A 12,461-nucleotide genomic window follows, 5' to 3' on the forward strand; every position below is an offset into this window, starting at 1 on the left:
TATAAAGCCTGGTTTGTTCTGCATTACTAGTAGGTGTTTTAGGGCCTGGTGTAATATCTGCAGTGTTGCTTTTTCATAGATAAGGTTGTTCCTGTTTGAGTGCTGACAGTTAGTACCTTTTTGGTACAAGAAGTTTATTATATCTTATTGTCATTCAGTTTAGGCTTTCTGAGGGCATTTCAATAGGCATATGGGTTCCGAATGTCTTTTTTTTTGTGCAGGGTTTTCTGAGTGGCACCACAACAATGCATGCTACAGGGCTCAGCCGGTGCCATTTTTTTATAGACTGGAAGGTGGGGCAGGAGCACCTGGGGATCACTTCTGCACAATTTAGATGTTTTGGACCTGTCAATGGGGTAAGACAGGTTCAGGGGGTGTGTCAGTTTTTGAAAGTTTGGATTGAAAAGGGGGTCTGATACAGAGCATGAAACTGATAGTTTTTATTGTGTGTTGGCTATTGGGACACCAACAAAAATTCTGTATTAAAAAACAAACAAACCAGAACGGGGGTGGGAAGCAGCAAAAGCTCTAGCACCGGCCCTGATTAAGCACTGTTCTTCCTGCCAGCTTATGTACATGGCGGAGGGGAGGGAGGCAGAACCGAACCATAAGCCTTTGGGGAGGCTTTGTTTCCTCAAGTCTCATCTTATACTGGGGGCCTATGATCACCGCTGCTGCTTGGCTCTACAGCTTCAGATGACGCTGGCAGCATTTGGGGTGTCCCTTGTCTCGTGATGCCCCAGGCACCTACCCAGCTCTCTCTGCCCAAAGGCTGGCGCTGTTTACCTTCCCTCCAGTAAGAAAACTATCCATTTAGTCCTTCCCTTTAACCAGTTACTGATCCATGAATGTACACTCACCCTATGCCATAGCCTATCAGTTTCCAGAGTAATCTCTCATGTGGTACTTTGTCTAATGATTTTTTAAAGTCTAAATACACAATGTTGATCAATTCATCAACATCCATGTGCCTAGTTACAATTTCAAAGAATTCTAAGAGATTTGTGAGATATGACTTATCTTCTCAAAATCCATACTGGATATTCTTTATTCTACCACTTCATTCTATCTACTTAATGATTTTGTTATTGATAATTGTTTCCACTATTTTACCCAGTATTGATGGCAGGTTTACATGTCTATAAATTCACGGTTCCCTCCTGGAGCCCTTCTTAAAAAGTGGAGTTACATTGGCAACCTTCATGTCTTCTAGTACAGCAGCCATTGCTAGTGACAAATTCTACAGCTAGGTGGAAGTGTCAGCAATTTCTAGTTTTAGTTCTTTTAGAACTCTGGTGGATTACATCTGGCCCTGGGGACTTGTTACTCTGTAGCCTGTCCATAATTCTTAACACCTCCTCCTACTCCACAGTGATGGCTTTAAGTATTTCAGTGGCATCGCTCCAAATGAAGGCCTCCTCCCTGGTGAAGAAATCATTCAGTTTTTTTGCTATGGCCTTATCTTTGATACCCACCTCAACCCCTAAGAGATCATCCAGACGGCTGATTGCCTTTCTTGCTGGTCTCTTACTTTTGATATACTGGGGAAAAAAAAGTTTAGTATTATTTTCTTGTCGCTCTAGTGAGGTTCTTGTCAAAATTCCTTTTGGTCTGCCTTATTAATGTTTTACATCTACCCTGGCATTGTTTTTGTTCCCTTCTAATTTAATCACTTGGCTCCCTTTTCCATTTTTTAAAGAAATCTTTCTTGGCTCTAATAGCCTTATTCACTTTGCTATTTAGCCATGCTGGTAACCACTTGGTCCTTTTCCTCCCTTTATTGATGCTTCTGATACACTTCAACTGGGCTTCTAAAATGGTAATTTTTAAGTTATCCCATGCCTTATGCACATCTTGAATCCTCCTGTTGGATCCCTTTACTTTCTTTCTAACCAGTTTCCTCAATATTTCATAATGCCCCTTTCTGAAATTCAGGCAAAGTGTGCTTTATTGTACCTTTCTCCAATATGTAATATCAAATTCAATTATGTTATGATCACTGTTGTCCAATAGTTCCACCACTGTTACTCCCTACACAAGATTCCACATTCCACTGAAGGCCAATCCTTAGGGTAGCATGTTGGCTATGGGCTATTCGACCAACTCCAAGAAATAGTCATTTTGTAGTATATAGATGTGTCCAGAGCAGACGCTCATTCATTTGATGGTGGGGTAATTAATGTCTCCTATTATTATTGTCCCACTTTGCTGGCCTGCTCAGTCACAGCATACATTCCCTCATCTATTTCCACCGTCTGGGCCGGAAGACAATAGTATACACCCTCTACTAAACTTCTTTTCTCTCTTGGAATTTCTATCCATAGGGATTCAAAATTTTGACCAGTATCTCTTTGAAATTTATTTGACTGTATGCCACTCCTGACATAGGGCCTCATTTTCTAGACGGATCGCACACGATAAGTTCCTTATCCCGTGCGATACCAAAATGGGGGCAGAGTCGGCCCCCATTTTGTACTGTGTACAATTCTGGTCGCCGCATCTCAAAAAAGATATAATTGCGATGGAGAAGGTACAGAGAAGGGCTACCAAAATAAGGGGAATGGAACAGCTCCCCTATGAGGAAAAACTAAAGAGGTTAGGACTTTTCAGCTTGGAGAAGAGATAGCTAAGGGGGGATATGATAGAGGTGTTTAAAATCATGAGAGGTCTAGAACGGGTAGATGTGAATCGGTTATTTACTCTTTCGGATAATAGAAAGACAAGGGGGCACTCTATGAAGTTAGCATGTGGCACATTTAAAACTAATCGGAGAAAGTTCTTTTTTACTCAATGCACAATTAACTCTGGAATTTGTTGCCAGAGGATGTGGTTAGTACAGTTAGTATAGCTGTGTTTAAAAAAGGATTGGATAAGTTCTTGGAGGAGAAGTTCATTACCTGCTATTAATTAAGTTGACTTAGAAAATGGCCACTGCTGTTGCTGGCGGAGGTAACATGGAATGGACTTGGTTTTTGGGTGCTTGCCAGGTTCTTGTGGCCTGGATTGGCCACTGTTGGAAACAGGATGCTGGGCTTGATGGACCCTTGGTCTGACCCAATATGGCATGTTCTTATGTTCTTAAGATGAGGAGTCGGGGCGTCACTGGGGCCGACTCCGCGAAGACGCCGCAGACGACGAAAAGGTAAGGTCCTTTTCACGTCCTAGTTCGTGCCCAATAGCTACACCTTCTATTGTGGTGCTATTGGGTGTGAAACCGGCAGCAATCGCACCGCGGTGGTGCGATCACTGCTGGCTAGCACAGGACCGCCCCCCCGTTTCGGCCCCCCGCCCCTCATTACCTAAAGTATCGCAGGCCTGCGATACTTTAGAAAATGAGGCCCATAGATGGCAAACCCACCCTCAGGTTGATCCCTCCTGTCACATCTATATGTCTTATCCTACTACCAGGATTTATCCCCCTTGTTGTCATTGATAATCATAGAACATTAACCCATTGACGATAGTAGATTGCAGTGTAAGATGCCTGAAAGTGTAGCTTCATAATCTGAAATCTTTGTAAGGTACCACATGAGAAACTATTTACAGTCCGTCACAGGAAAATGCCTACAAAGTGCACTTGTGACTCTTATTATTTTGAATCCTGGCAATAATCTTCTGATTTGCAGGAAATCCGATTTGCAAAAGCAAGTCAATAAAAGAGAACCATGGTATCTTTTCATAGCAGGTCTTTATCAAAGCCTGCTTTCATTGAAACTGAGTCATAATTTTTACTGCTATTTCCTTTTGCAGGACAGATCACAGAAAATTCTTTTAATTTATCTGCTACTAAAACCAGGTGGTACTAGGATTTCATTGACATTGGACATCAAAGGAAGGATTATGTGACTGCTAAAACAATTTCCTCACACAAACTTTTACCTCTAAGTACTTATCTTTTCCAAAGGCCTAATGCAACCAAGCACATGAATTAACACACACATTTTATTTCTCAATATATATAGATATAGATAGATAGATGTGTGTGTGTGTATATAATCTGTGTTATGACTCCAGCTAATCTTGCACTGCAAGCTATTTTATGACATTTATAATTAAGGTTTACTATATGGTTGTTAGCAAGTATTGTAATTCAGATGCTGCAACACTTTGTCACTTGTTGATGACTGCTGAAGAAATGCATTTGTATAATCATGTACCCTCGATAAAGTACAGGAGGCTATAACAGATGTGGCTGAAATGCTGAACAAAATCAAGGCTGGATCTGTTTTTCCCAAATATATATAAATTCTTTGCCATTAAAAGATTTTTACGGTGTCTAAGCTCAGTTCTGATTGGCCCCTTCTTGCCTCTTCCCTGTGTTCACTAGACAACAGTTGAACAAACAGGTGAGAAGAAATGAAGTTTGTTTGAAAATGTTTAACAGTGCGTAGAACCTTCGGATCACAATGTGTGGAAAAAATCTCTCGGTGCTCAAAACCATAACCAAGCACTTCAGCCCTATCCACTCACTTAATGGATATTGAACGGACTTCTTTTAAAAAATAATTTTCCTTGGGGCTAGTTTAAAGAATTAGAATAAATATACCAGGATTCTTTGAGCATTGAAATTGGGCAAACGAGAATTATCCAAGCTTAATGAAAATATGCATGAACTATGTTACCTTTATCTAAATTTTAGGTACAATTTCATGTGCTCTCACTGTAGTGCATCAGAATCATGCCTTACTGCAGCTTTTCTGTTTTGTTTTTTCCACATGTTGGGGATTTTGCATTCAGACAACCACTTTATTTAATCATGTGCATATTTTCCTGTAACTTGAAAAAATGAAAACGGGGCATTCTTTTGTACACATCAGAATTACATTGATGAATTATTACTCAAAATGTATTTTTGTAATGTTTTCAAGTTATCTTTTATGAACACTGTTTTGAAAGGCCACTGTTTAGTCAGTCATATTTTTCTGTTGTGGTTTATTTTCCAAGATACAAATGTGACTAAAATACCACACCAGCTGAGTCACATGACCTCAGTCAACAAGATTATATAAGTTAAAACCCTCTATCTCCAACTTGTGGTCAATTGAAATTAATTAATTTTACTACAAGAAGCAACTTTGAATCATAATAAAACAAAGCAAGTCAGTTGTTTACTCTAAAAAAAAAAAAAAAAAATACAGACTAGGGGACATTTTTTTACTCAGTGCATAAACCCTGGAATTCATTGCCAGAGAATGTGGTGAAAGCTGTTAGTGTAGTTGGAGTTTAAAAAAAGGTTTAGAGAAGTCCATAAACCATTATTAAGGGAAATCTATTATTAAGCATGAAATCTATTGACCTTTTGGGTTCTTTGCAGGTACTTGTGACCTGGATTGGCCATTATTTGGCTTGATGGACCTTTTATCTGAGCAATCACTGAAGGTATAATATCCAAGCATCAAAGGATAAGCAACAGAACGAGTGGAAGGATTAAATCATTAATGTCCATAAAATTTATAAAGCATTCATAACCATTTTATTTAAGAAGATTGAAAAGGGTCCCCTTCTACCATTGTCAAACTTTTGGGGCTTTATGCAGACACCTTTTCAATCTTCTTAAATCAATTATGAATGCTTTACGAATTTGCTGGGCATTAATAATTTAATTCTTCCACATGTTCTATTGCTGGACCTTTGGTCTGACCAAGTATGGAGTTTCAGAAGAAGTTATGGATATAAAAAGTTAATGTGCTGCAGAAACATTTATATTAGATTTAACAAATGAGTGAAGAAAGTGGTGCATAGACTATCTGCTGATGAAAACACAAGCAAGTGTGGATGAAAAATGAATATCTAATTTACATAAACTAGAAAATAGCTACTGTTGCCTAATTGACCAAAAAAAGACTATATAATAACCTGAGAATAATCAGTTTTCCTGAAGAGACTGAATTAGCACAAGTTTGAAACTTGTGAGCTTCAGCCTTCACCGACTGTCACTCGTGCTTATGATAATTCCTCCCTGGTTTTGTGTACCACAATCTGTCGAGCCTATTTGCATGTATTTCCCTGAAGAGGTTGCAAAGACAGACCAGTAGTATTACTTTAGAAAGAGCCACCTACCTTGTTTGATGTGCCTGAAGGTGCAGCTCTTGAAAGAGACCTTTTATAGTAAGATTGCTATGTACCTCAGCTAAGAAAGACATTTACAAAAGGCAAGGGCAAAGCCATCTTTATAATGCTGAAAAAACCTCAGAATAACTGCTGTTTCAAGATTTCATTGGGGACTTGATTCATATGGCTATTTCCCATTCTTTGTCTATGGGAAAAGATCTCGATGAGATGGGCCATTTCTTTGGGGGGGGGGGGGGGATGAGAATTTATCAAAGCCAGAAAATCTGGGGAAAAGGTTTATTGTATCGCATTTCCTACTCTCTTGAAAATTAAGCATTCTAAGAAGACGAGTCCTTTGATCCAGACAAAGCAACCATTTTTGTTAATAATCCACATGGGGGGGGTAGATTTTATAAATCTACGCGCGTGCGTACTTTTGTTCGCGTACCAGGCGCGAACAAAAGTACGCCGGATTTTATAAGATACGCGCATAGCCGCGCGTATCTTATAAAATCCGGGCTTGGCGCGCACAAGGGGGTGCACATTTGTGCAACTTGCGCGCGCCGAGCCCTGCGCACGCTACCCATTCCCTCCGAGGCCGCTCTGAAATCGGAGCGGCCTCAGAGGGAACTTACCTTCCACCCCCCCAGCCCTATCTAAACCTTCCCCCTACCTAACTCTGCACCCACCAGCGGGCTGCTGGCGCGCCATCACCCGACCCGGGGACTGGTCCGGAGGCTTCGACCACACCCCCGGGCCGGCGCCATGCCCCCGACATGACCTCCGGAATGCCCCAAAATTGCGCTGCCCACCCGACATGCCCCCGACACACCCCCTTGCAAAGCCCTGGGACTTATGCGCGTCCCGGGGCTTGCCGCGCCACCGAGCCTATGCAAAAGAGGCTCAGCGCACGCAGGGGCATTTTAAAAGGGTTACATGCGTACCCCTTTTAAAATCTGGCCCGGGATGTATGTTTTTATTCCTTGGTAATTTTCTAAATCATAAGGTACTGGCTCCAGTCCAGTGGCAGCCTCCACTTTCTACTGTTTCTAAATTTGGGGGGGGAGGAAGAAGAAGCAAGTTCAAAAAGGTTCCAGGTTAGTGAACTAGCCGAAAATCTTAACTGCTCCTATTATGATTTATAGCGCACATACTGATAACTATGGCAGTAATGACTGTATAAACATTTTTAAAGATCTTACGTTTAAAGATAAATATATAAAAGTGTCCCTTAATTATAGAGAAAATTGTTTTACGGAATGAATATTTCTGTCTTGGGATTTCTTAATTATAAAATTCAGAGGTAAAAATAAAATTGAACTTAAAATACATAGGGGCCGATGTAATAAGACCCACGGCAAAACAGGCACTAGGTATGAACACAGGTTTTGATCATCGTGCACGGCTAAAGCTGGTGCCTCCGTGGAATGTAAAAAAAATGTATGTAAACTATTTGCATGCAGAAATCTGTGCCCACATGAAGAAAAGTGTGTACCTAAGTGCAGTAAGGCCCTCTGTAATAAACGGCTGTATCCATGCAGAAAAGCCACACCGGTAATACGTGTATAAAAGCAAGCAAGCGAACGGGTTTCCATATCCAGCAAAAGTATGACCTTGGAATGTATTTTTAATATTTAAACATTTTATTGAAGAAATCAGTATCACAAATAAAACAATATGCAGCGTGTCATGGTGCTTACACACACACCATATACGATACGAACCGACATATATATTTTCAAAATATTTTTCCCCCATCCCCTCCCTCCCCTCCCATCCTGAAACTCCCCCCCTTTCCTAGCGTGTAGACAGATCGACTCAGCACCAGTGGGTTATGCTCCCCTGCCAGTAGGTAGAGCAAGCTGATGTCACTTTTTATTTATATATATATATATATAGATATATATACACTCCTGCAGTGACCCCAGCCTGCCAGTATACTCCATCTCCAGCAGATGATGGACGTGCATCTCACTATGGGGATTGCTTCGAGTTTTTTAGAAAGAGAAATTTGAAATTTTGACTTAAGGAAAAGAAAGCTCCACTCTCCTGTGGTGATATCAAAAGGTCCCTCCCCAGTTGTGATTTTCATGGTCCCTCAGAGGTGTGCCTTGGTCTGGTAGCTGGGTTTCCCAGCATGGACTTCCCTCTCATTCAGCTGACAGGCAGCAGGTGCAGGAGGCTGAGCATGGCTGTGACAGCAGATGCCCTCTCCCCCTGCAGCCGGAGACAGTCTCTGTACTAAGCTCAAGTAAGGTTTAAAAAAAAAAGCGAATGTTTCACCTTCAAATACAGAGACAGAGGAGTTTTTAGGACTTCCTCCGGTCTCCATGCTTGGTGTACCATCCCGACGTTCGCTCCCGTTGAGGTTGGGGACCTGGGAAGACTGGTGGGTTGAGGAGCCCCAGTGGGCTAAGCCCCGCAGTTAGGCTTTGTGCTTGCATGCCGAGTGGTTGGCCGGGGTGGTGTTTTGCGCACTCCTGTGTGTGTTTTGTTGCCCTCTCCAGGCCGTCGATTGTGCACAGTGCATCGGCTCTGTGCATGCATTGTGCACTTAGTTTTAGGCGTACCTTTTGCGCACACAAATTTTGCACTGTTTCAAACACTTTGCTTGGCGCCCAAGTTGTGCGTGTGCTATGCCGCACTTAACTCTCTGGTGCTTAATTTTTGTGCACATGAATTTTTGAGCGCAAGCTGTTCAGATGCACATTTACCAGTATACTGGGGAGAAGGAAAAACTGATACTTCATGCATATCCAGCATAGCTCCCTGCTTCAACGGCAGGGGAGAAGTAAAACTTAATAGTTCACGCATATCCAGCATAGCTCTCTGCTTCAACGGCAGGGGAGAAGAAAAACAACCAATAAGGGCTGAATAACATAGTCTGGGTAAAACAAATAAGCATGGGTGTAGCTTGCTTATTGCGGCGGTTACTGCCCCTACTACCCCTAACTAATCAAGCTAGATATTTCACTCGGATGCAGCTCCATCACTGCTCTCTACATTAATGCCGGGGGTGGAAGGGAAATAGAACCAAAGAGCTAAGACAAACAGATAAGTATGAGAAAAAAATGTGTGAAGCTTGCTGGGCAGACTGGATGGGCCGTTTGGTCTTCTTCTGCCGTCATTTCTATGTTTCTATGTTTACCACCGTGATGGTGCCAGTAAACAAGAAGCCTAAGTGCCTTTCTCTTTGTGTTGCCTGTCATATTAGAGCATCTCAGCCTGACCTGTCTTCTAACGTGTCAGAGCTGTTTGGATGTTCAGGGTGAGTTGTCTTCCTCGAATTTTGCTAAGCCTGGCTCCTCCCATTCTGATGATGGGCTGGTTATGGCCTTGGCTGGAGGGGTGTCCGACATTGTTTCTCCCTTAACTGGCTCCTCCACTGGAAAGGGTATTTCTGTAGGTCCCGCTTCAGTTCCTTCTGGACTTTGTTTGGACCTGGCTTCTTTTTCTTGGGTGGAATTCTTTCAAGGCTTACAAGGTTTTCTTTAGGCGCAGTCCTCCGCTTCCCCCAAATCTGTCAGATCGGACCCTCAGCCGGTGGCTCCTCCATCTTCCAGTCCTATGCTAAAGCGACGGGGCTTGCTTCGGCTCCCTGTGGGTATTCCCAACAGGAACCCGGATAGCAATGATGAAGCAGATCTTGATTCCCTGGAACATAAGAACCTAAGAACATGCCATACTGGGTCAAACCAAGGGTCCATCAAGCCCAGCATCCTATTTCCAACAGAGGCCAAACCAGGCCACAAGAACCTGGCAATTACCCAAACACCAAGAAGATCCCATCCTACTGATGCAGTTAATAGCAGTGGCTATTCCCTAAGTCAACTTGATTAATAGGTAATGGACTTCTTCTCCAAGAACTTATCCAAACATTTTTTAAACCAGCTAAACTAACTGCACTAACCACATCCCCTGGCAACAAATTCCAGAGTTTAATTGAGCGTCGAGCGAAAAAGAACTTTCTACAATTAGTTTTAAATGTGCTACATGCTAACTTTATGAAGTGCCCCCTAGTCCTTCTATTATCCGAAAGATTAAATAACCGATTCACATTTACCTGTTCTAGACCTCTCATAATTTTAAACACCTCTATTATATCCCCCTTCAGCCATCTCTTCGCCAAGCTGAACAGTCCTAACCTCTTTAGTCTTTCCTCATAGGGGAGCTGTTCCATCTCCTTTATCATTTTGGTCGCCCTTCTCTGTATCTCTGGGTCTGGAACCGTATTACACCATGTTGTGGTTCTTTCATAGAGATGAACTGCCGGCCCTGATTTCCCAAAATTTGAAGCAGCTGGGTGTTCCTGGTGCAGATGCCATGTCAAAGCTGAAGAAGAATCCCATTTTGGTTTCCTAGCGTAAAACCTCTTGTTTTTTCCATGTGAATGAGGCCATTCAGGAATTGACTGATCTTGAATGGGATGCCCCAGAGGCAAATTTTAAAGGGGGTCGAACATTGGAAGGTCTGTACCCTCTGGATCCAGCTATGCAAGAGAGTTTGCGGTTTCCCAAAGTAGATGCACTGGTATATGCTATCTTTAAGCGGAAGACTATTCCTGTGGAAGGAGAAGTGGCCATGAAGGATGTGCATGATAGGAGGATTGAGGCTATCATTAGTCAAGCCTTTGTGGCAGTGGTGATGACTTTACAGATCCTTCCTGTTGCTCCCTAGTGGCTTAATCTTGTCTGCTTCTCTCTCAGTAGGTTGATAATTCTGGAGGGAATTCCAAAGCGGTTATGGAGCCCACTGCCTCCTTTTTAGCAGATTCGGGCTGCGATTTGGTCCGTACCTTGGCCAGGGAGTAGCTTTGGTGATAGTGGCCAGGCGTCAACTCTGGTTGCAAAATTAGTCAGCTGACACATCCTCCAAAGCTAATCTTACAAAGATGCTCTTTAAAGGCTCACTCTTGTTTGAGAGTGAGTTGGAAAAACTTACCAGTAAGTGGGGAAAATCAATGTGAGTGGTCGGCTCCGGGTTCCAAGCAGTTTCATCCTACAGAGGGTTGACCTTTAAGAGGACTCGGCCATTTAGTAGGTCTCAGTCCAGTCATCCCAGACAGCCCAAGAGAAAAGTGGACTCGGGTGGCGGACCTTACCTAGCGACCCAATGAAGGTTTGCCAACCCACCTTCATGAACAAGAAATAGGGAACGTCTCTTTCTCTCTCTCTTTTATCAGAGGTGGGTCAAGATTGCATCAGGTCCTGGAGGTGATACACGAAGGGTATGCGCTGTAATTTCACAGTGTTCCTCGGGATGTGTTCTTGGTGTCTCCTTGCCACTCCTCACAGAAGAATCAGGCAGTGGAGTCTATACTTCAGACTCCTCAGGCTGAGGGCTGTGGTTCAGGTGCCCTTGTCTCAAAGTATGGGGTGATATTCCATTTATTTTGTAGTGCCCAAGAAGTAAGGTTGCTTTTGTCCCATCCTGGATCTCAAAAGGGTCAACAGTCATTTGAAGGTGTCTCATTTTTGCATGGAAACCTTACACTGTGTGATAATTGCAGTGCAGTTGGTGGAATTTCTGACCTCCCTAGATCTGTCCGAGGCCTACCTTCATATTCCCATCCATTTGGAACACCATTTTCTATGTTTTGTGGTGTTGGGGCGCCATTATCAGTTTCAGATGCTGCTTTTTGGTGTAGCTACCACTAGACCAAAACATTTTCCAAGGTTATGGGGTAGTAGTGGTGGCCTCGAAAAGAGAAGGGATCCTGGTGCACCCATACTTGGACGACTGCCTGATTCGGTCCAAGTCTCAGATAGAGCCTGGTGACGCACAAGGTGATCTCCTTGTTGCAGGAGCTCGGTTGGGTGGTGAACCTGGCCAAGAGCAGTCTTTAGCCATCCCTATTACTGGAGAATTTGGGGTTTCAGTTCAACATGGGACAGGACAAGGTATTCCTGCTGGAAGTTCAAATTCAGAAATTGATGTCTCAGGTGCGTCAATGTGGTCCTATCTTCAGATGCTCGGCTTGATGGTGGAAACCCTGGAAGTGGTGCTGTGGGCGAGGGCACATATGCATCTTCTTCAGCGCTCACTACTGTCTCGTTGGAACCCACAGTCTCAGGACTATTTGGTTAGGCTCCACTTCCCAATGGAAGTCTGCTCTCACCTCCAGTGGTGGATGCAGGAGGCTTATCTGAGAAAATGTTTCCTTGTCCTCCCGGACCTGGTTGGTACTTATGACAGATGCGAGTCTCAGGGTTGGGGAGCTCATTGTCAGAAGCTGACAGCCCAAGAGCATTGGAATGCTGAGGAGTCCTGCTTGAACATCAATCACCTAGAAGCCAGGGCGGTCCGGTTGGCATGCTTGTAATTCAGCCACAGGCTGCAGGATCAAGTGGTCCGCGTGATGTCAGACAACGCGGCAACAGTGGCCTACATCAATCGCCAGGGAGGAACCA

This window comes from Rhinatrema bivittatum, chromosome 1 (genome assembly GCF_901001135.1).
Source record: "Rhinatrema bivittatum chromosome 1, aRhiBiv1.1, whole genome shotgun sequence".
Taxonomy (NCBI): domain Eukaryota; kingdom Metazoa; phylum Chordata; class Amphibia; order Gymnophiona; family Rhinatrematidae; genus Rhinatrema; species Rhinatrema bivittatum.